Source organism: Myotis lucifugus, unplaced genomic scaffold (genome assembly GCF_000147115.1).
Source record: "Myotis lucifugus unplaced genomic scaffold, Myoluc2.0 scaffold_0, whole genome shotgun sequence".
Lineage (NCBI taxonomy): Eukaryota > Metazoa > Chordata > Mammalia > Chiroptera > Vespertilionidae > Myotis > Myotis lucifugus.
Window position 1 is genome coordinate 44953118 of NW_005871048.1, and position 26196 is coordinate 44979313.

At 38.0% G+C, this 26196-nt stretch overlaps 1 protein-coding gene and 1 pseudogene across 1 annotated transcript in view; one reads left to right on the top strand and one right to left on the bottom strand.

Annotated features, from left to right (window-relative positions):
- CWC27 (CWC27 spliceosome associated protein homolog) overlaps positions 1–26196 on the bottom strand; it is a 176464-nt gene that overhangs the window by 86959 nt on the left and 63309 nt on the right. The gene's annotated exons all lie outside the window — the stretch shown is intronic.
- LOC111825642 lies at positions 13384–13505 on the top strand (annotated as a pseudogene).

Below are 26196 nucleotides of genomic sequence, written 5' to 3' on the forward strand. Positions count from 1 at the left end.
AATAGCTCCTATAAAATAAGATTTCATAATATACAATGAAACAGGGGAACAACAGATAACAGAGCCTGACCCTCAAATCTTCAGACAATGCAAAAATAAACAAGCATGCTTATTATATGGAGAGAATTAAAGAAAATAAAAAAATGAATGTAAGATCTACAACAATAACTGGAAAAAGAACCAAAACAACTTTTAGAAGTATGAGTAGAATAACTAAAGTTAAACTCAATGAAAAGTTGAATAGCTGAAAAAGAGAGTGAGTAAATTAAGAGATATATGGAAAGCATGCATAGCTTTCAGGAAGCAAAACACAGAGTGAAAAAAATCAACTCTAGGAGGTTAAAAGACATGGAAGACAGAGTGAGAAGTCCACTACATGTATACGTGGAATTGCAGAAAGAGAAAATAAAGAGGTTAAGAGTGAGACAATAATGTCTGAGAATGATCAAAAATTGACGAAAAACTTCAGTCTTCAGATTCAGGAAGCTCAATGAATTCAAGCAGGATAAATAAAAAGAAAATTCAAATTTAAGCATATCATAGTCAAGATGCAGAACACAGTAGACAAAGTGATATTAAAATAATCAGCATAAATTAATAAAGATAAATCATGTAAAATGAAGTCTACTTTTTTCTTTGACATAATGTAGACTGACATATCATGAGAAGAAAGCAGTCATGGACTTACAGAACATAAGACATCAATGATCTCTTTCATTACAGCCATTAAAGTGAAGAACAAATAATGGCTGGATGCTTAAACAAAAATGATTACAAATTAATCCTAACTAGCTTAACTATTCCAAGAGGTCAAAGTTAAGCTTTACCAGTGATATTTACTGCGAGAACCTTGTTGAGCTCTGGAAGGTAAATCTCAATATTATAGAGGCCCCCCTGTGACTCGGTTCCCCCTGGAGTTTTAACTCTCAGATCTGTCCACAGTGGGCCTCCAGCAATTTGTCAGTTACAGTTCAAGTTTTCTATCCCAACGCTGTTCCCATGGTGGGTTCACTTGTGCTCAGGTACTCTGCAACTCTCTGTATTTGTCTGCCTCTCTCCAAACTAGAGGGCAGGGATATGCCCAGTGTCCTCATCTCCCGCAGTGAGCCAAGAAGAGGAAAAAGCAAGGTTAAATAATTTTATTAAAGAGCATATTTTATTTTATTTTATTTTATTTGAATGTAACATAAAAATATTAAATGGAAGTGAGACTAAAGAAATTTCTAAATTGTATGTAAATGTTTCTTTGTCTCAAAGAGATTTCCTATGAAATTCTTCCATTTCATAACATTTCAAAAGATGTTATGAAAATGTTAAGAAATTGGAGTCATTAAAAAAATTTCATGATTCAATTTTATGGTGTACTGATTAACTTCCTGCCCTAAAGGTTGAGGAAATTAGTATATGTAACATTTTCCCCCCACATTTTCCAATTTGGTTAGTTATATTATTATTTTTACACTGTCAATGTTCATAGCATTTATTTGCAGGATGTTCACAGCTGTATAGTCTTACTTTTTGATTTAAGTGGATAATTGTTTACCACTATCTCCTCAGCCCCGCACCTCTAGTCCTGAGTTCAAGCGCCATCTGGAATGATGCTCACTTATTGCCAATGACAGTTATTTCTGGATGTTTTTAGGTGTGTTGTTTTAGGTTTTCTATTTTCTTCTCTCTCTGATACATTGCCTTAATTTTTTATGAGTAGGCATCATTTTTACAAGAAACTAAAGTCACTTTGAAAAAATATTTAATGAGCTATATTTATCACAGTATCTAACACAGTGATTCGATATGTAGTACATGTTAAGTAAGTACAGGCATAAACTAAAAGAGAAATGGTATCAGAACACCAATCCTGTAAAGCATCAGAGGTATGGGGACTAGGGAAGAATTTTATGAGAAGATAGACGTCTCACACAGAATAAAAATCACTAAGAAACTGCACCAGATAAAATAATGTCTAACTAAAAAGGATGAGGTCATTTTTGTGAAGGTCATACGTGCTTGGTGACAGCATTATGTAAATTATCTATTAAAGATTTCCCATTTCCCACAGTGTCCTTGGCTTACTAAGTTTGCTTTCCTGACATCAAAATGATTTCAATGTTATATAAAAGATTGAAAATGTGAACAAATAAATTTTTTAATCCTCACCCAAGGATATATATTTTTTAAATTATTGATTTTAGAGAAAGGAGAAGGGAGTGAGAAAGAGAGAAACACCAATGTGAGAGAGAAACATTGACTGGTTGCCTCCCGTATTCGCCCCAACTGCAGATCCAACCCGTGACCCTTCAGTGTATGGTAGACATTCCAACCAACTAAGCCACACAAACCAGGGCTGAACAAATAATTTTTAGATACAATATATGGTATGGATTAAACAGGGGGGAAATGAGGCAGAAGTTTTTCTGGCATTCAGCTAGACTTTCGTCAGTGTGAATTAGAATTCTACAAATTGGCTTCTAAAAGATCATAAAGTTTTACAGTGTTTCACAAATGTAGTTGCATGTAGGTGATCCTATTAAATCACTGAAACTTTTCACAATTTAAGTCTAGGACTGCTGGCCCTGCTGCCTTTCTTATCCACTGCATTTAGAGACCTTGCAGTCACTCTTTCACCTACAAGCCCATTCCACATGGCTTCTGAATAATTTGTAATGAAGGCGAGAAGCAAATGATGAGCTTTTATTCCGCTCAAGAATGAGTCACTGTTTTAGGTCTATACTTAAGAATACCTAAGTGTAGTCTTTCTCATAATAGCTACAAGAGGATGATGGTGATGATAATAATAATATTATTATACCTTGTTTTTCTAATTCTAATTTTAGACGAGAGTGGGTGGTGGGTGGCAGTTCCCATGTCCCCTGGGAAATAGTTTGCTTGCTTTTTCAAGAAGAGATAAATGGTACTTTTGCTTACCTGACTCTGAAAATTGCCCTTCCTTACTGCTTTGTCTCATTGGTAAGCTTGGACTCTTGGTACAGATGCCTTCCCAAATCAAGTTTGCCACAAACGTTTGACCTTGGGACTCTGTGATTTGCTTGCTTTCAAGTTACTTCTCAAATTAGAAGTAGGGTAATTTTTTAAGCTCAAATTTGATCTCATTGCTTCCTTATTATAGCACCCTTAATTCTCTGAATCCATACTCAGGAACTCTACTACAAGGTTCTCCATGGTCTCAGCTCTGCTTTATTCTCTAGCTCTGTCTCTGGTGCCTCACCACTCACATGCATTACACACATTCTAAAATCATATTAATTCTCAGAATGCATCATAACCTCTGATACCTAATCCTCATGGCCTAAAACATGCCTCTCTTCTCATAAATCACACTTATCCTTCAGATCTCGGCTTCTAGGCCACTTTCTCTACAAAGACTTTTGAATTCCTGATACTGGTATACAAACTCTCTATATTTATCCTTACTGTCATACTTACCCTATCATATTTTAACTGCCTGTTACTTCTTTGTAATTTCCATTAGTCATTTTACTTTTGCAACCCTCATAACTAGCACGGAATCTGACACATAAGCAGTACTCAGCATTCAGTAAATACATCAAATCAAACTAAATTGCTGGTGGCAATTTTTCTTTTAGACTGCTTAGTGTGGCAGCTTTTCATCATTTTGGTAGGTAAAAGAGTACATTTAACACTAAAAAATAATTCATTTCTCTTAAGCACTGACAGAATGCCTCAATGCTAAAAGTGTGTATCCTTCAACTCAGCAATGCCAGGCATGCATCCTAAGGACTTGGAAGTGTGCAAGTACCTGGACAAATGCAAGTGAAGAATGTTCTGGCTGTTCATTACAACATTGTTTATAATGGGAAGTGTCTTTTTAAAATAATCACATTACATAACATAGGTTACATATAGAGACAAAGTATTATTTGACTTAAATAAAATCATGTTTATGAGTGTGTGTGCATGCCAACATATAAAAAAATAGAGAAAGATTTGAAAGGTCTATCAAAATAAAAACGAGTTAGTTTTGTAGAGTGAAATACCATGTGACAACAATTTTGTAAACTCATAATTTTCATTATAAAGATAAATCTACTTCTGTTCAGAAAGAGAACAGTTTCTTTTCTAGATGGAATATTTCAAATGATTTTCCCTGAATATCTGCAGTAGGTATTATGATTCATTGTTCCTTCTGTGCCCTTCTCTAAAGTTAAAATAAAGAACTGCAACTAAGAAGTTAAATCCAATCAATTGAACATAATCTAATGTCCAGGACACTTATTTGCATCATTTTTACCGATTTAAGAATCTAGGTGTTAAAACTTTTTTATTTCCACAATGTTCTCACTGCATAACCTCAAATACTTTAGACTATTTTTCTTTAACAGAGTGATTAAGTTGAGAAAGGTGTGGCATAATTGAATGAGTGCTTATATAATGCTTATATTTTTCTATTTACAAGACAAGTGAATTTTATCATAGGGTATATTCCAATTTGTACTACTTAATAAGTCTGTTACCATAATGACAGTATTGAAACTTCAAGCAAGTTTCTAAAAATTTCCATTGTAATTGTATTATCCATCACTATGGATAAATAAATTCACTGTATGACTTTGATAAAATTACAAGCCCAAGTCGCTCAAAAACATGTTGTTCAAATTTGATCTCACATCTCAAAACAACACATTTTGGGAACTATGCTGTTTTATGCTTCTGTTCTATGGCCACTATGCCACTAAGAAGGTGTTTTGGAGAGTGAATAAAAACCTTCACACTTTTTAAAGCTCTTTCCTATTCTAAGATCCATGGGGGGCAGGAGATAAGGAGAAGACTTCAGCAAGTAAACAAGGCAGTGAGAAGAGAAAAGAAGGAAAGAAAGATTTTACCATTTTTTTTCAACAGTAAACAGTAAACCTCCACAACATACACAATACAGTAAAAAAGTATTATGGACACAATAGGCTCTAAGCCACAGCAGGGGCCATGAAGTGTGCGTCCTGACTTTTGTAAAAAAATTTACCTACATTGTGGCTTAAAGATGTGCTCTAAGTTAATCTGCAGATTCTCTACTGCTAGAACGCTAGCTGGCATTTAGCTGAAAACAAGTTGCATCCTCAGAGACAATGGTGACTGGATGCAGAGCTGACTAATGCCCAGGCTATTGCTGCGGGGAAGGCCAGTTTTCTTTTCCATAAGTCTACGCAGACTTAACCTTTCTGTGGGTTTCCTATTCTGTTACCACCTGGCAGACCAACAGGACCAAGAATTTCGCTTGAACTGTGCTAACCAACCCTTCAAGAAAATAAGGACAAGATGTGAGCCAGGAAAAGCACTTTGGAAACTACTTGCACCTAATAAAAACATATTTTTAATTTAGCTAATGTGAAATCCAAACTAGTTCAGTCCAATTGGAAAAGATGCTTTATTTATATTTATATGAGTTCTTAATTTAGGCTTGATTCATGCTTCATGAATAAGAGCTACCATTTCATAGAATAAGGTGCTCATTTGGCCTTCATGTACTTCTACTGATTTTTGTTGATATGTGGCAGGATTCAATATTTGCCCTTCATTCTGTCAATAAACTAAAATTTTCTTTAATGGAGTAAATTCATTAAAAAATTATGATCAATAAAGTAATATGACTGAAATTTCACAAGGTTACTTTTTATCTTTTTCTGTATTCAAGAAAATGTTCCAAGTACTGTGCTTTTAAGCACATCTCTATATGTTATCTCATTTTATCCTCACATCAAACTCTAAAAGGTTTTTATTTTTATAAGTGGGGATTGGACAGAGGGAATGGCATATGCAAATATAATGACACAAGAAACAGCAAAGCACATGAGGCAACACTTTAGCTTACCTGGTGGATAGTGTACAATAAATAGAACTGCAAAGTATAAACCCGGGAGAATAAAAAGGATATATTTTACACATACTACACCCTCAACACCATAAACAAACGAGTTTGACTGGACATATGAGCTTAAAGACCCCTTAGAAAACAGTGAAAAGTGTTTTCAATGGAACATAGTTTAAACAGTAGTTCTAAAACGTGAGCAGGTATCAGAATCACCGGAGGGCTTGATAAAACACAAATTGCCATGCAAAAACTTTCAGTTTGATAAATTCCTATTCACTTAAAATTTCTTTTGTTTCCTTTGCCTGGGGAGACATACCCAAAAAATATTGCTAAGAGTGATATCAAATAGTTTACTGCCTGGTTTACTTCCAGGAGTTATATGGTTTCAGGACTTACATTTAAGTCTTTAATCCATTTTGAGTTTATAGGTATAAGATAGTGGTCTAGTTTCATTTCTTTTTTGCATGTATCTATCTGTTCAGTTTTCCAACATCATTTATTAAAGACTGTCTTTACCCCACTGTACATTCTTGCCTCTTTTGTCAAAGATTAGTTGGCCACATAGCTGTGGGTTTATGTATGGGCTCTCTATTGTGTTCTATTGATCTATGGGTCTGTTTTTGTGCCAGTACCATCTCCTTTTGATTACTGTAGCCTTTTGAATAGTTTGATATCAGTTAGTGTGATAACCCCAACTTTGTTATTCTTTCTCAATACTGCTTTAGCTATCCTGGGTCTCTTGTAGTTTCATTTAACTTTCATGATTATTGATTTTAATTCTGTAAAAACTGTCATTGGTATTTTGATAGAAATTCCATGAAATCTTTAGAATGCATACAAAACTCTAATTTGAAAAGATAGATGCATCCCTATGTTCATTGCAGCATTATTTACAATAGCCAAGATATGAAAGCAACCTAAGTGTTCATTGATAGATGAATAGATAAAGAAGATATGAATATAGAGGCCTGGTGCATGAAAATTCATGCACTGGAGAGGGGCGGTCCCTCAGCCTGGCCTGCCCCCTCCCACAGTCCGGGAGCCTTCAGGGGAGGGAGGCAACCTGGCAATCAGGGGAAGGCGATGCCCCCATCACACCTCTGCTGCTGCCACTGCCAGCAGTGCAAGCCTTGGCTGGCCTGGGCGGCAGGGCAGCTGTCATCTGAGGCTTGCCTGTGCCTCAGGCCGGCCCTGGGCGGCAGGGAAGCTGACATCTGAGGCTTGCCTGCACCTCGGGCCAGCCCTGGGCAGTTGGGCAGCCATCATCCGAGGCTTGCCTGCACCTCGGGCCAGCCCTGGGCGGTTGGGCAGTCGCTATCCGAGGCTTGCCTGTGCCTTGGGCTGGTCCTGGGCAGCGGCCACCGCCATCGGCAACTTGCCTGAGCCTCAGTCAGTGGGGGTGCAGGAGGACCCAAGGCCCCCCGCGGGGCTGAGGGGACTCTAGTGGCAGGTGTGCGGAGCGGCCGGCCCTGGCTGAGGAATGGAGGATACTCTCAACGACATGAGTTATAACTTCCAATTTATTGGACACCACAGTCAGGCTTCAGCTTCGAGGGAGAGAGGAAGAGAGGGATGGGCAGCTCCTTGGAGGAGCCTGGGCAAGCTGTCAGTCAGTGGGGGATGCAGGAGGACCTGAGGCCCCCGGCGGGATTCAGGGGACTCTGGTGGCAGGTGCGTGGAGTGGCCGGCCCCGCCCCTGCTGTGGGTGCCGCCAGCTTGTGGCGAAGTGACGGTCAATTTGCATATTGCCACTTTATTATATAAGATATACATATAGTGGATATATTAGTCAGTCATAAAAATAATGAAATCTTACCATTCACAACAACATAGATGAACCTAGAGAGTATTATGCTAAGTAAACTAAGTCAGACAGAGTAAAACAAATATCATATGATTTCACTTATGTGTGGAATCTAAAAAAAAGTAAACAAACAACAGAACAAAAACAAATTCATAGATACAGAGAACAAATTGGTGGTTGATAGATGGAAGGGATTTTAGGGGGAATGGGTGAAAAAGGTGAAAGTAATTAAGAAGTACAAATATCCAGCTATTAAAAAAGTCACAGGGATATAAAGTAGAGCACAGGAAATACAGTCAATAACATTGTAATAACTATGTATGGTGTCATAAGGGTACTAGACTTCTTGGGATTATCACTTTGTAAGGTATATAAATAAAACTAATATAATATTGTATGTGGAATGTAATAAAAATAAATTAAAAAACATTTTAAATAAAATAAAACATACTGTTATATATTTTAAGTACCCACTCAAAATTTTTATGGGAAATTTTAAACCAGAAAAGATTAATGCTGTTATATTAACAACATTAAAAACCAAAACACCCCAATAAGCTGTGTTGAACAGCTATCCATCATAAAACATATTCAAAATACCTAAAGAAAAATGTGAAAATCTAGCCTGATGACATCTGTCATGGAGGGTGGTGTGCTTTGAAATCACATGTAGGGAAGTTCATGGATTATAAAGGACTTGGCTCAGCAGCCTAGGTAGACAAAAGCTTTGTTAGACAGATGTAGATTTTTGATGTTTTATTTTTATTCACATTGAGGGTTTAAATATATTTTAAGATCTCATGTCATCATGTTAAATATTCTAATTCTTCCAGGCACCCGGGACGTGGGCTTCCCTCGCAGCCCTGGCTTCGTCTGGAAGGTCATCCAGAAGGATGTCTGGTCTAATTTGGCATATTACGCTTTTATTATTATAGACTAGAGGCTCAGTGCATGAATTTGGGCACCTTGAAAGGAACTGTGGGCCGCGAGGCTGCAGTAGGCACAGAGGTGGGTCTTGGCCCATCCTCTGCGCCCCTGCCCGGACTCTCCCGCTGCGGACCCTGTCCCATTTTTCAGCAGCCTCGCTTCCGCTGCTCCCACTGCTCCCACACGCTGATGGTGCTGGCCCTGCTCGCACCCACTGAAGGTGTGGAGTGATTGGGGCTGGTGTCAGCAGCAGGTGCGAGTGGGGCTGGCATAGTCAGCGGGTGTGAGCGGCAGCTGCTGCCCCGATCGCCCGTCAGGAGCAGGGGGGAGGTGGAGAAGCCCTCAGGGTGATCAGGGCAGGCAGCTGCCGCTTGCACCCACTGATGGTGCCCAAGTGATTGGGACTGGCATTGGGCACCAGCAGCGGGTGCGAGGGGTGGCTCCGGCGCTGGCTGCATGTGTGAGCGGGGCTGATGCTGGCAGTGGGTACAAGCGGTGGCTCCAGCACTGGCAGTGGGTGCGAGTGGGGCCGTGCCCGGCAGTGGGTGCAAACGGCGGCTGCCGGCCCCGATCTCCCCCCAGGAGCAGGGGGGAGGTGGAGAAGCCCTGAGGGGCGATTGGGGCTGGCAGCCGCTGCTTGTACCCGCTGATGGTGCTGAGCGATCACTAGCAGTGGGTGTGAGCGGTGGCTCTGGTGCCAGCAGCAGGTGCAAGTGGGGCCAGCGCTGGCAGCAGGTGTGAACGCCTGCGGGACTGTGGCACGTGGGAGCAAAGAATTTTCAGTAACCAACACAGGCTTGCCCCGATGACAGCAACTGGCACCCCGCCTTTGTCTGGCACCCCCGCTCTCCTGCTCCACCATCCCGCTGCGGCCCACGCCTGCCATGTTCCGTGCATGCTCTCTGGTGGTCAGCGCACGTCATGGTGACCGGTTGTTCTGCCGTTTGGTCTATTTGCATATTAGCCTTTTATTATATAGGATTATTTGTACATTTTTACTTTATCAACAAAATGCTGGTTACAGTTCGAAAGTCAAAATAAATGAACAATCACATTTTAAATTTTCACACTCTCTGGAAAAGGTCTCACTAAGAATAAGAAAGTCAACATAAAGGACTCAGTACAGTCCCTGGGGCATAATAAATGCTCATAATAATAACATAATCTTAGTAGAAAAAGATAAGAAATCATCTGATTCTACTTCCAGAATGTTGCCTTCTTAATGCTTGTATACACAGTACTTTCCTTAGACAAACTTTTATATAAATGGTCTATTTTCTTTTTAATGATACGCTCAAAACACTCTAGTAATTTTACTATTCCCGACAGGCCTACTTCCTAGTAATGTTTGCCATTCTCCTCTGAATTCTAATCAGGTCTTCCTATATTTTAAATTTTTCTTTCTTTTCTTTAAGATACACTGTAACTTAGATGCAATATAAGTGTATCTTAAGTGTCAATGAGTTTTGACAGCTGTATACACCTGTGTACCCCAAACTCCTAGAATGTTTCCATCATCTCAGAAAGTTCCTTGTACTCCTTTGTACGTCATCTCCGCCATGCCTGCCACCTCCTCACACCCTGCCCACAAACTGTTCTGTTTTCTATCACTGTAGATTAGGTCTGCATGCTTTAACAATTCATATTGAATGGAATCACACAGTATGTTCTCTTTGGTGTCAGGCTTCTTTCCCTCAGCACAAAGTGTTTTTCAAGACCCACAGAAAGTACTATAGTATCAGTAGTTGTTTCGTTTTATTGCTGACTACTATTCTATGTATAATATGGATACATTGGATGTCCCAAAAAATGTATACACACACTTGGAATAATTATAAAGGTAGTGTTTATTAATATACATTTCATTTTCAAAATTCAGCTATCAGCTATTTTCTACCAATCTGTGGCCACCTATTTACTTTTATAAATGATGTCTTTTAATAAGCTGAAAATTTTACTTTTGTAAAAGTCTTTACTATCCCTTTAAGGTACAATTGACGCTGAAATGATGTAAAAGTGTATATATATTTGGGGATAGCCTATATATAGTTTGTTTACCCATTATCCTGTTGATGAAAATCTGGGTTGCTTCTAGTTTTTGGCTATCTATACCAGTGATGGCAAACCTTTTGAGCTCGGCGTGTCAGCATTTTGAAAAACCCTAACTTAACTCTGGTGCCATGTCACATATAGAAATTTTTTGATATTTGCAACCATAGTAAAACAAAGACTTACATTTTTGATATTTATTTTATATATTTAAATGCCATTTAACAAAGAAAAATCAACCAAAAAAATGAGTTCGTGCGTCACCTCTGACATACGTGTGAGAGGTTCACCATCACTGATCTATACTAATAAAAGGGTAATATGCTAATTAGACTGGATAGACTGGACGTCTTCCGAATGTCCTTCGAACAAAGCCATGGTGGCAGTGGCTGAGGCAGAGATGGTTAGGGGTGATCAGGCAGGCAGGGAAGAGTGGTTAGAGGTGATCAGATAGGCAGGGCAGAGCGGTTAGGGGTGATCAGACCAGCAGGGGAGTAATTAGGGGCATCAGGCAGGCAGGCAGAGGCATTTAGGGGTGATCAGGCAGACTGGCAGGCAGAGGCGGTTAGGGGCGATCAGGCAGGCAGGCAGGTAAGCAGTTAGGAGCCAGCAGTCCCGGATTGAGAGAGGGATGTCCGACTGCGAGAGGGATGTCCTGTGGGATCAGGCCTAAACCAGTGGTCGAACATCCCCCGAGGGGTCCTGGATTGGAGAGGGTGCTGGCTGGGCTGAGGGGACCGCCTGCCCCTGTGCACGAATTTTGTGCACTGAGCCTCTAGTTATAAATACAGCCATTATAAACATGCATGTACAAGTATTTTTGTGGAAAAAGTGCTTTCATTTCTCTTTGATAAATACTTGAGCATGAAAAATACCTAGGCACGATAGGTCCCAGTGTATATGTATGCTTAACTTCATAAAAATGGTCAAATTGTTTATCATATATTGCTTTTACATATTTGCTAAAATTAGGTTTTCTCAGGTTTTTTTTTTTATTTAGCTAGTCTGCTAGGTGTTATCTCATAATGGTTTATGTTTCCCTAAACACTTGCTTATTGGCCACCCATTTGTCTTCCTGTGAAATATCTCTTCAAGTCATTTCGCCATTTAAACAGTTTTCTTATTTTTGAATGGTAAGATTCTAGATACAAGTCTTTATCAAATGTACATGTCACAAATATTTTCTACCAATCTGTTGCCACCTCTTTACTTTTATAAATGATGTCTTTTAATAAGCTGAAAATTTTACTTTTATAAAAGTCCTTACTATCCCTTAAGGTACAACTGACACTGAAATGATGTAAAGTGCAATCAAAATTCCAATAAGCATTTATCAAGTCCAGAAGAACACACAATGAGGCCCAAATGAGTTTTCAATGAGACCTAGATCTGTCACTAACTTCTGATGCAGGGTTTCTTCCACTTTTGATACATATGACCTGACTAAATGACTTTCCATTTTTAAGTCTTCCCCCTACCCCTGACTTTTAAGACCATTTTGAATGAATCCTTGACTTGCAGTATTTTAGTAATGCTATCTTATCTATGCAACTACATTGAGTATTATCTTGACTCCTTTTCTCAAAGTCAACAAATTGGGTATTAACATGGAACACGCACTTAATATACTCTCCAGGGTGCCAAAAGCTGCTAACAGGTCCTTTGTGGATATGATTCTTAACTTTCTAACAGTAGGTCCTTGTCAGGGGTTGTACTTTTATAGGCCTGCATTACTGGATTTCTGAAACCTGGTAGCCATCAGTTACAATCCTGACTGAGCATATTCTGCCCACACATAAGCATCAGTCTTTGTCTATTTTTTGGATCATGGTGGAACACCAGTCAGTGAGTAAATGTGGTGAAAAGGAAGTACAGTCTTTATTAGGCAGTGATAAATGAACTGAATACTGAAATTTAAACCGGTAATAAATGGTGCTGCCTAGACTTTATTATTTAAAACAATACATTGCCCAGCTGTTAACTTACTCAAACCTTAAATCAAGCGAGAGCTTACATCTTTAATCTGGTACCTTCTTAGGGTGAATAGACTGGAAAATGCATTGTCAACTGATACTTTTCTCTCTGCTACTAAAATACCACTATTCTTTATGGGCTTTTACACACCTATAGATTTTTATCAACATACTTATATTTTCAAACTGGGCTAGCAACATCTGGCTCCTCACATAGTGTTATTCTATGAAGATCATTTACAGAAATAATAAAACTTAATGTAGATTTGATTTTTCAGAATTATAAGAAGTGGAATTTATTATACAGAAAGGCTGTGAAAAGACAACTAAGAATAATTCAATTATATTGCCTCTAAATATTCCTTCTAATGCTTATTTTGAACTCAATTTCTATCCCTTAAAATTACGACCGACTTAACACGATCTTCTTTTCTTCTAATGGACATGATATTCTAGAATGATCCAAGTCCCCAAATTTTCCCTAGGATTACTTTTTGCAACTAGAGCAATAAGAGAACTTCAAAAATGATTATCCCAAGTGTTACCAATAAAAAACAAAAACGTTTTGAAAAGCTTAACAATTAAAAGTTCAGATTAAAATCTAGGAACCTCTCATATATATCCCAAATTTCTTTAAGATAAGCATGGAAGTGTCATAACAGCTCTCAAAATATACATAGTTTTGAGAAAATTTTAAAAAATGAACTATATCAGTTCTACAGTAAATGCTTTAAAGGTTTCTGCTAATTAGAAAAAGTATTTGCATTCACTTTTGAAAATATATTCTAAGCTTTGTGCAGTGGCAGTATCGTAGCCAATGAGGTTTATCCGAGGCATGGTTATTGCTAAAACAAACAAGTAAACATATATATATATATATATATATATATATATATATATATATATATATATCCATCCTATAAAAGCTTTGATTAAAGCATAAACATTTTAATATTTTAAAAACTGAGACAATTAGAACAAATCAATTGTGTACATAAGTACTGATTTACTTGGTGAGTGCTAATGATGGGATTGGTCCACCAAAGGACCCTTTTTTCTTTTTTACAAGAATGCAGTCATCTTAAAAAAAAAAAAAAAGCATGAAATCTGCATCCAAAAGAATGATTTATAAGCTTTTGGAGTAAAGATCCAAAAGAATGATTTATAAGCTTTTGGAGTAAAGAGGATAGTGATATTAATAATTCCCCCTAAGCCAATCTTCCTAGATTTTTTTACAAACAGCTATTTTCTTTCTTTGCTTATCCCTTGGAGGCCTAAAGCAATACTGCATTAAATCAAGAAAGAGTTATATTTTATAAAAGCAAGTGTCTAAAGTGTCAGGAAAAATGCCTGAATAAAAAAGGTTACTTCCATGTGTTCAATCTGATAGCTATTCATGTTTCCATACCCTCATCTGTCTTGTCCTATTAAGTAAAAAGGCAAACCTGAAGAAGCTTTCTTTTTGTATTCAACCAAATATTATTTGTGAAATGGTCATGGTGGGGCATAATTTATGTAGGTGTAGTGTTACCAGGTTATCCCCAACTGCTCACTATGCAGGTTTGCCTTGGTCATCTATTATAATAAAAGCATAATATGCTAATTAGACTGGACGTTCTTCTGGATGACCTTCTGGATGAAGCCAGAGCTGTGAGGGAAGCCCGGGTCCCGGGTGCCAGAGGGAAGCCAGTGCTGGCAGCTGGGGGAAGGAAGGCCTACTCTGGCACGAATTTTGTGCATCAGGCCTCTAGTCCTATACAATAAAAGCCTAATATGCAACATGGCAGGCATCAGCAACGCGGCACTGGCAGCGGGTGGCAGTGGAGGCGCTGCCGGCCCCAATGGGCCCTGACAAGAGTGGGACTGCGGCAGGAGGGTGGAGCAGGTGAGTGGGCTGTGCCAGGCCAAGGCGGGTGCGAGCGGGGGCCTGATCGCCCTGCAGACGGCGACCAGTGGCAGCTGTGGAGGGTGAGGTTGCCACCCGGCAGGCACCGAGGAAGCCGGGCAGGGGCCCGGCCCCAATCGATTGCCCTGCAGGCGGGATGGTGGAACAGGTGAGGGGGCAGCACCAGGCCATGGCAAGGTGCCAGGTGGGGCTGTGAGGCTGAGGGTGCGAGCTGGGGCCCGATCCCTGCAGGCCAGCCCAAGGGACCCCACCCATGCATGAATTCATGTACCAGGCCTCTAGTTATTTAATAAACACTTATCTCTGTAAGATTAAAAGGTGTTCTACTTGTTTGAGCCTCATAGCATTTGGTTTTTGCTCATAACAGAGTATAATTATACCTTACACATTTATTATATTGCTCTCAAAGAAGCAGTAAATTAATTGAAACCTCCTTATTTTAAACACAGAAGGGAGCCCTGCTCTATATCAACACTAGACAAAGTGAAACAGCTACACAGCACCTGCAGTTACACCAACATGTTCTGAGAAAGATCTATATTATCTAGTTGCAAGCACAAAGTCTCAGAATGTTGATTTCTCTCATTGCTAATAAAAAACTACTTAAAACATAATTACTTAGGAGTGAAAACTTTTTGCTCTTACTTTCTTATTTATTCCCAGTTCATTTTTTTCCAAATATGACAACAATAAATCTCTTTTCCAAAGGCCAAGAATTACTAATTGTTAGACCATTAATATTAAAGTTACCAAGCATTTAGTCAAGATACCAAAAATTTAAACATGTCCACACTAACTATAAACTTGGCTCAGAGCACCAGTGATCTCATATCAGCCTGTAGGCACCGCAGGGGAGAAAAGGAGAAGAGAAAGACTAAACACCACAACTCTAAATGTAGTAAACTAGATTCTATTTTGACAGGATTCTTAAAAACAAAAAACAAAACAAAACCCCAACCTTAATTCCTAGGTACACTACATAGTTTTCTTATAGAGGAATCAGCAAGTTTCTCTTTCACAAGTGCTATACAAATTGCTGGAATTAAAGAGAGAAGCACACTACAAAAGCCATGGATAGTTTATGACCCTAAGCTAGGACAGTGATGGGTATTTATGAGAATAGCACATAAAAGTCAGCATTGGTGCTGAAAATTGGAATATTAATAGAGCAACAGCCATAAGAAGAGCTATTTCTAAATTGTGTCTTTATTTTATCCTAAAGCACAGAACATTGACTCCATTAAGAATCTTTATCCAAGATCAACTTTATAAGGCAAACACTGTATGAAACATAACATAAAGTTGTAGGACATCTCCACCATAAGGTCTATAAATCAGCTGCTATGCGTAGGGTATTGTACAAGGCACTAGAGTCAAAATTATGTTAGTACTCCTCACACCTACTCAAATGGCTACTAGCAAAATAAGCAAACAAACAGAAAAGAGCGAGTGTTAGCAAGGATGCAGAGAACTCAGCACCCTGTGCACTATTGGTGGGAATGTAAAATGGTGCAGCTCTATGGAAAACGGTATGGCAGGTCCTCAAAAAATTAAAAGTAGAATTACCTTATGGCCTAGTAATCCCATTTGTGGGTAATTGTCCCAAAGAACTGAACAGGATCTCAAAGAGATATTTGCACCCTCCTGTTCATAACAGCATTATTCACAACAGCTAAAAGTGGAAGCAACCCAAGTGTCCATCGATGAATGAATGGATAAACAAAATGTGGTACATAAATATGATGGAATATCATTTTGTCTTAAAAAAGAAGGAAACTTTGACACACACTATAACATGGATGAACCCTAAGACATGATACTAAGTGAAATAAATAAAATACTGTATGATTCTCCTTATATAAGGTATCTAGAGTAATCCGATTTGTAGAAACATAAAGTAGAATAGTGGTTGTCTAGAGCTTGGAAAGAAGAAAAAATGGGGAGCTATTTAAAGGGTGTAAAGTTTCAGATTTGCAAAATTAAAAAGTTCTGGAGATTGGTTGTACAACATGAGTATACTTAATACTACTGATATATAATTAAAATGGTCATTCTGTGTTATTTGTATTTTACCACTATTAACATTAAAAAGAATTTTATAAAGTGAAATATGGGGGCAGGAGAAGGAAGCAGAAATTATGTTAAAATTTTGCATATGAGACTACTCAATACATATTAAGTAAATTAGGTTCTTAATGATATGCTGAAAAAAGGTCCAGAAGTTTTACACAGCTCCCTTAGAGAAAAGCAGGGGTTTATCATTCAAGTCGAAAGGAGCCTGCCCAGCTGGTGTGGCTCAATGGTTGAGCACTGAGCTATGAACCAGGAAGTCATGATTTGATTCCCAGTCGGGCACATGCCTGGGTTGTGGGCTTGATCCCGAGTGTGTGTGTGTCGGGGGGAGGGGGATTGTAGGACGCAGCCGATTAGTGACTCTCTCTCATCACTGGTGTATCTATCCCTCTTTCCCTCTCCCTTCCTTATTAAAATCAATAAAAATATATTTAAATTTAAAAAAAGAAAAGGAGGTTTAAAGTTAATTTCTTATAATCCTATATAATAAAAGGCTAATATGCAAATTGACCGATAGGTCACTATGACACACTGACCACCAGGGGGCAGATGCTCAATGCAGGAGTTGCCCCCTGGTGGTCAGTGGACGCCCACAGGAGGAGTGCTGCTTAGCCAGAAGCTGGGTTCACGGCTGGCAAGTGCAGTGGCGGTGGCAGGAGCCTCTCCCGCCTCCTTGGCAGCGCTAAGGATGTTTGACTCATGAGGAGTGGGCCTAAGCAATCAGTCTGACATCCCCTGAGGGCTCCTGGACTGCGAGAGGGTGCAGACCAGGCTGAGGGACCCCCCTTGAGTGCAAGAATTTCGTGCACTGGGCCTCTAGTCAGAAATAAAAAGCTCACTCTCTTAGCACCTCAGGCCAAGGGCCACTAATTTATTGACCATTTGTACTTCTTAGTGAAGTATATTTGTACTCCTTCCATTTTGGGCCTGGCCTACCTGTCAGAAAGTTTTTCCTTATTGTGGAACCCAAAGCTGCCTCCTAGTAACTTTCATTCATTGATCCAGGTTCTGCCCTTAGGAGCTCAGAGAGGACAGAAATAACCCAGCTCTTCTTTCATATGAATGCCTTTCAGTATAAAGGGAACAATGTCATGATACCATAGTCTCTGGTTTCTTTGCCAGAAACTTCATTAATTCATTGCCCTGCAGGATGGGCAATAGGACCCATATAATTTTAAGTCATTTTTTTCTTAAATACAGTTTAAAAATGTTCTGATTGGAAGTTTTCAAAGGAATGATAATTCATTTAAAATCATTTATAATTTTAAGTTTTCTTTCTATTTGAAAATGCAAGACTTCAACTTAATAACCAAAAGGGTTTTACTTCTGGAATCACTGCAGCTAGATGCTGAAATTCCATTTGGCTCTTTTGCTCTTTCCCCCAAGAAGCTCTCAGACATCTAATAAATGCAATTAGCATGTATCTTATTAGTAGCTCTTCATTTCATTTTCATTAGTGTTGGAGAGTTTAGCTGTTCAGCACTTACACAATCTAAAGCAATTAAAATGTTTTTAGTCACTGTGATCACTGGATTCACTTGAGCACATATAAACATGAACTAATACTAGGCATTAGTTAGCAGCAGAAACAAAATTACTGAAGCACTCTATGTTTTCATCTCTAAGGGTATCTCTTGTGCATAAGTACTGGTGAAATATTATTTCAGAAAATAAGAAAAGTAATTTAGGTAACAATATCAAGTTTTAAAAATTATACCATTAAGCTATGCCAGTGGTCGGCAAACTGCGGCTCGTGAGCCGCAGTTTTCGGACCACTGGGCTATGCTCTCTAAATTATATTGATAGGCTATGTTCTACACTGAAATAATTGTAAACTTTTTTGAAAAGTCTGGTTTCAAGTACTGAATTGAAATATTTAGTAGCTTCTAAAAGAGTTGGCATTCACCTGAAAAGGGAAAAAATGAGTAAAGTAAATTAAATATGCTCAAGTTTTCAATAAAATATAGACTAAATGAGCATCTAACTGCCTTATACTTAGTAAATGTTCAATAAATCCAGAATTGAAATGAGCAAAGATTTTTTAACTCTGTATCTTTTGTTTAGCATTCAAATGAAATCATACAACTAAGTTTGATATTTCTCAAAAAAATTCCAGTACATTTTTTATTTTTATTAGATTAGTTATGTAATTATTTTTACCTCAATTTAATAGCTCGGCAATAATTAAGCTGCCTTTAAGGTGTTTTTTTTTAAAATCATTTTCAATGAATTTTTTTTAAACAAAAAGAGGGACACTTATTTAACATTTCCCCCTGCATTTAGAAAAGGTAAATATTATTCCTCAAATACAGTTATAGTATTTAAACAGATGATCATTTTTGATATTAGGTAAACTGCAATGTAGTAGAATTATTATTATCCTTTTAGTTTGTTTCTTTTAGTTTTGCATGATTTTCATTTTATTTATTGTTGAATTTGTTGGGGTAACATTGGTTAATAAAATTATATATTTCAGGTGTAAATTCTATAATACATCATCTGTATATTCTATTTTGTGTCCACCACTCCAAGTCAATTCTCCTTCCATAACCACTACCCAGTATATTTTATTTTAAAAAAAGAAAAATCTATGTAGCTTTTTGAATGGTTACAACTACATTTCCATTTAGATTTCTCAATACTATAAAATGTTAATTTTCAGAAAGAAAAAAAGTATCTGTTGATCTTCACCAAATTGATCTATCAATTCCTTTCACTTTCAAACTAGAAAATAAGGTTCTTTTTCTGTTAGAATTATCCTTTCTACCATATGCAATACAACCAAACATTTACATAGCACTAAGTTTTATAGGGAAGGAGGGTGATTTCTGGATACTGTCAATCTCTCCTGGGAATTGTCATAAATGAAGTTTGTTTGAGATTAAATTTGCAAATGAAATGCCTGAACACTATAGATAAATATTATTTAATTGGAATTGAGATGCTAAAATAAATACTCTTTCATATATGTTTTGATTCAGTTCTCTCTTGCATAGAAAACCATCTTTAACTTTTCCATTGTAGTGAATATGGAAGTCCATATAAGACTCTTTGAGTTCATGATAATGTACAGTAAATGGTCTTTTCAGAATCACAAATAAAGGAAAACAGCAGAGGTGTTAAAATCTTAGCAAGCCTCAGAGTTCTTGCTGAACAAGTAAAGCTAATGTCTGGCAATAATATTTACTCTCTTCCTTTTTATTAACATATCCAACTGACAACAAATGGCCAGAGTTTTCCAAGAAATCACTCATAAAATTACAGATTTATCAGAGAATCCCTATACAACACATTGAAAGACTAAACTTCATAATATGTTTAAACATTAAATGGAGATTGCACTCATGTAAATAATCCTTTAAAAGTGAGCCATTTGTAGACTGAGGAAGAACTGGGATTTGAAAAACTACACTAGAATTCATCACCTGTAATAAATGCTAAGGAGTTGTAGATTAAATTCTGTTGGCTGTTGGAAACCATCAAAGAAATATGAACAAGGGGGATGGACATGAACAGACAGTGTTTTAGGAAAATCACTCCATCAACATAGTAAAGGCCAGATTGAGAACAGAAAGAGGGGAAACCAATTATATTACAACATTATAAGCAAGATTTCTATAGAGGACAATATGGTAAATATTTAGGCTTTGTAGGGACATGGTCAGGATCACAACTACTCAACTCTACCACTTTGGTATAAAAACAATAGAGAAAATGTAAACAAATGAGCTTAGCTAAGTTCTATTGAAACTTTCACAAATAGGTGATTCCAAAAACAGGGGCAGGATGGATTTGGTCTATAGATTGTAGTTCACCAACCCACAGGTCAAAAATGAAAACCAGAACTTGGCAACTATAGAGACATTGAAGATATAAAGAAATTGATCTTAAAGATTCAAGTAAAAGATCTGGTAGGTTTGGTGCTAGATGGAGAGGTAGACTTACGGAAGAAATAACAGTCTAGGATGACTTCCAAATTTCTAGCTTGGGCAACTAGGTGGGCAAGAACATAGGCCTTGAGAGAGGGAATTTAGGATGGGGAGTAATTTTGGTAAGAATGTTGGTAATTTCTGTTTTGGATATGTTGAATCTGAAGTTCCTGTGGGACACCTAATTGAGATAGTTTTAAAGTGAGGGGATGTAATAAAGCAGAAACAGGAAAGTATAGCATGCTTCTCCATCTTCCTACCTTTTCAAGCACTACATCCTGCTAATTTTTCTTTATAAAACTCTCAAATTCCTTCCCTTCTTCCCAATGCCTTGGTTAGCCCCTTATGACCTGGGCATCAAGCCTTGGGCCCTCTAATACATCGTCTACTCAATAGACAAAGGAACCATTCTAAAGTGTAAATCTTATCATGCCCCTACCCCACCCCAGGCATAAAACTCTCCAACAGCTCTCTAACAACACATAAGCCCTTTTATGATTTAACTTCTACTTGCTGTTGACAAGTAGTAACGAGCAATCATAGTAGATCTCTTTCGCCTTTACTACATGGTGCACACTGTTACCTTCAGCTGAAAAATCCTGCTTCGGAGAAAAACTTGTAGAAACTATGCCAAAATATTAACAGCTCTATATAGGCTGTGAAGACTCTTCTCCCCCTTTTTACCTGTCTTCTAGAATGTCCTTAATGAGTACGTATTACTTTTTCTGAATGAAAAGGGAGATTATTAAAACACACAAGAACAACAAGCTCCCTTTTCTGCCAACTCCTCTGATCAGTTCTTGGGAAGGCTTTGTCCTTATATCTATTATCCCTTGAGGACACTACTTGGGTGCAGCAGCCATTCTCCTATGACTGGCTCCTGCTGCGTGTCCTCCTGAGCAACTTGCAGAGCTCACTTCTCTGCCTGACACACTTAGCCACTTGCTCCCACCACAATGACTCCCAGACACAGAGCTGGAGGTTTGGCTCCAGAGAAGCCAAGCTTGAAGGGCTATGTCCCTGGCAGGGAGCTCATCTGCAGTAGTTTCCTCCCCAAGAGAGCCCTGAAAAATTAGGTCTAAGGGAGTTTATAATTTGCAGTCTTCTGGCTACAGATGGTCTTGCTCAGGCAGTTAGCATGCTCCTTATAAGAAGTGTCAGGAATCCTCTCCGATTCCATCCTCTTTGGGCACTCAATCAAGTTGCCTTTTTTTCTTTCACAACCAACTTTCCCCCATCTTCTCTTTTCCATGTTCTTTTCAAGTGCTTTAATCTCTCCCTGTATAACTGCCCCAGATTCCTAACTGATCTTCCTCCACTGTAATTCATCTTATTAATGGGGTGCTCACAAACCTTAAATAGACCTCTGAAGAAAGCTGAAGCAGTCTGCCTCAAGATCCCCACACTCCAGCTCCACAGTTCTTTCCCCAGTATTTGCCTATGGAGATACTTGGGCCTTTCCCAGTTCCCTCACCAGGTCTTGTGTTTTCTGGTTTCTAGGTATTTTTTCAAATTCTTTTCAAAAAGGAATAACTCCTTCTGCCTGTCTTTTTCCCACTCAGTTTTTAAGGTCTACCTTAAATGCTGTCTACTCTGTCAAGCTTTCCTTGTTCATATGAGTCAACTTGAATTCCTTTAACAGGGTCTATGTCATACATACATGCTCCTCAATTTCTGTCCCCTACCCCATCCCATGATTCCTTATACTACAGCTTTTGTACCATCATTTTGTCATTATTGGAATCTTTACAGAGGCCACCATAATTCAATGTACAGCAGGTGAATACTGAATAATTGTTTCTTCTGAACACAAATATTTTAAGAAGCAAGACTATCCTCATATCTCTGCACACCTAATATATTTAAGGGCCTAATGAAACTAGTTAATACATACAAGTACTTATTATTAATTAATACATACAAGTACTTATTACTCACATAATAAACATTTCTTGAGCACCTAGTATATGTCAGGCACAGAAGTTAGAAATTCACAAAGAGGACTGAATTAAAATTACAAAAATGGTCTGAGACATAAGAAAAAAATATTGGTCTATGCCCCTGGTTCCTGACACAGAGCTTCTAGAACTCTAGTAAGTTCCTGAGTTGCGGGGTGATAGGAGCACCTTATACATAGCTCCTAAATCCCTTGGAATATCCTAGGCGGTAGAAGCATCTTCTGTTCTAATGAGGCGATTCTTGGTGGGCTAGACAGCTTCAGAATAGAGGCTGGTCACCAGAGGACCAAGCCATGGAGAAGCTTGGAACTTTCAGGCCCTCCCCCCATTCTCTGGGGGTGAGAGGAGCTGGAGACTGGGTTACTAACCAACCATGACTATGTAATGAAGCCCCCATCGAAATCCCTAAACTATGGGGTTTGAGAGCTTCTGGGTGGTGAAACATCCATGTGCTGGGTTGGTGGTGTACCCTAAACTCCAAGGGGACAGGAGCTCCAGTGCTTGGCATCCTTGCAAATCTAATTCTATGTACCTTGTCATCGTCATATGGCTATTCATTTGTATCCCTTATAAATTTCTTTAAAATAAACCAGTAAACAAAAGTGTTTCCCTGAGTTCCTGAGCCGTTATGGCAAATTATTGAAACTGAGAGGGGGGTTGTAGGAATCCCAGATTTGTAGCCAAGTTGGATAGAAGTGTGGGTAACCTGGGACCCCACTATATACTTGCAATTGGCATGTGAAGTGAGGGGGCAGTCTTGTGGGACTTCAGGGTGAAAAAGCTACAGTATAGGAAGTATAGGATCAGGCAGGGGATAGAAGTTAGGGAGTAAATTATGTATGAAACCTATGAGGTGTGCACTAAGTCTGGGTAGTAAGCCGGGTAGTAAGTATCAGATTTAAATTAAATTGCAGAACACCTGGTTGGTGTCCATGCAGAATGGCTTTGTTTAGAAAACCCACACATTTGTTGTCAAAAGTGTTGTGAGTAGACAAATATTTTTTTCTTTTATGGACAGCCTGAAATTTTTTGAAAGATTCTTTTCCTATTAAAGAAGAGATAGACTAGATAGCTTCTCAGTTCCTCTTGAGTCAAGTTTTCACAACATGACTCATTATTTTTCACAAATACCCTAAGCTTATATGACCACATTCAAACCCAAGTATAAAAAGCATTCTAAATCCAAACATCATAAACAATTTTACAAATTTGATCAATTTAGATTACCATACTTCTGTTACTTTTTTTTTTCTTTAGGTAAAAACCAAGAGCTTATTTGGTTATTTTAAGATTCAAAGTTATAAATGTCAGCTTTAATACTTATGGGGAAATGGGCTTTCCAGACCACTTGTAAGCTAAGAGGCAGAGGACACCTGGGGATTAACTCTGCTTTCTCCCTCTGGATGAGAAAGTGTCCTTGCTGACACTGAGTTGGGTTCAAGAACCAGAAAAGTCTAGTAATTATAAACATTCCCGTAAAAGGAAGCCCACAGATTGTTACTCCACATTTTTCTGGAATAGTTATGAAAATTGAATAGCCCACGGATTGTTATTTCTGTTAGAAGAGTGAAGTAAAAGGGTGATGACATGGCAAGAAATAAACTTTCCTGATTCAGGGACCCTATCTTGCATGCATATTGTTATTAGCAACTGCTGATCCCTACTAGGGATCACGGTGGCTAAGAAAAGCTATGCTGAGATTATAGTGTATCTGTGTTTGCCCTGAATTCACTTTTTTAAAAAAATGTTTTTATTGATTTCAGAGAGGAGAGATAGAAACATCAGTGATGAGAACTGGTTGCCTCCTGCATGCCCCCTAACTAGGGATCAAGCCTGCAACCCAGGCATGTGCCCAGACCAGGAATCGAATCGCAACCTCCTGATTCATAGGTCAACGCTCAACCATTGAGCCACGCTAGCTGGGCCTGACTTTACTTCTGATAAAATATTGGATCTTCAATGAAATTTAGAAAAAAATAAATAATCTAAATTTAGGACATCAAAGATGGTGTAGTTTCTAAAGTGTAAGTACATTTTTTTGTTATGCATTTACAAGGTGTGAGTGAAAATACGTAGAATGTATGCCTTTCCTGATTATTTTGTAGATTTTGAATATAATTGCTATAATAATATTAAAAGTAGTTTTCTGTTGTGCAAAAAAAAAATATATTGGATCTTTGGTTAATGAAATTGGAAACTAAAGCTAAAAGGCACACATGTGTATGTATGTACGTATGTATGTTTTTATGTTCTCCTCTTGTCAATCTATCAAGCAGCCAAAACAGTGTATTTGACTTAGAGAAAAACTAAGATAGCAGAGGCAATCTAAACACTTCAAGTAATCCTAATTACTAAAGAGTAAGTTGATTGTGTGATCAATACTATTTGTGTAAAATGCTAATTTGATTAGTCGAAGTCACTCTTAAGGAGAGGTCTTGACCAGGAAGCAATATTTAGATAATTCAAGAATCTCTAGGAAAAATGCAGTGTTAATAAAGTGCTTTTAAGAGATCTTCAACTTTTTAGAAATGATAATTCAAAAGACAGAAAAGGTTATATCACACACTAAATTAATGATTTGTAAAGTTGCAGAACTCTAAATAATAAAGATCCCTGAGAGCTGTTTTTGTTCCATTTGCTTGCTTTTTAAGTCAAAAAAAAAAAAAAAAAAGGAAAGACAGAGTGGTAAGAAGGATTTCATTAAGCCTGGACTTCTTATTGGCTTAAGGACAAACCATTTTGCTATTTAATTAGAGATAACACTAATCCTAAATACTAAACACTACCTTCACTGAAATCTTTTCTGGTTGCCTTATGACAGAGACTGATTTATCTTCTCATGAGTTTTGACACCAAATTTAGCACTTTAGTAGCCAAAGTAAGCAATGGAGTCACATTAAAAACGTAACAGTGTGCAAAGGTCTTTTTAAAAGGTAACTAACATAAAGTAAGCTATTAAAGATTTTAACATCTTTAAGTCCCAATCCCCAAAACCAAAAATGTAGTTACATAAGATAAAGATTACTAAAGATAGTGCCATTTCACACCAAAGGTATTAGAATTCCTATCTGAAATAAAGTGAGTCTCTCATCTATCTACTTTTAAGCAAAAAATAAATTTGTAAACCTTAAAAGCTGCACCTCATTCCAGAAATGCAGAAGGAGGGCTAACCTTCTGAGGGTTTCCCATGAGTACCTGGAAAAGCCCTGAGCTTGAGGACTGTGAACCACAGTTACGCACATCCACAAATGGCCTACTGCAGACATGAGTATTTGTTTGTAACATTTGGTGGGTATGAAGTGGCAAGCACAAAAGCCATCCTTTTGAAACTTTTCCTGGTGTATGGAAAATCTTAGTTTCTCATTTATGTAAACCAGTCCTGTAACTCAGATAAATACAACATTTTTAGAATAGAAACATTACAGCAGCCTTGCTTTTCCTCAGCTAAACTTAGAGCATTCAATGATGGGCACATTTTCTGGGCCCCACCTTCTGCAAACAAATTTAAAAGTGCTGAAAAGCAACCAAGGCTTTACATCACAGAATAACAGATTTAGGAATGAAGACTGGAGAAAGGTTACAAACAGTACTGTTACCCTGTTAGGTGATTTAAACAGTAAGATTTATTGTCTACTCTGGTCTAAATTTTAAACCATGGATTTTTTCAAAGGTTAGTACTAACTCACATCAAATTAAGCTTGATGTGAATGGGCCAACTCACTCCTAACCACATAC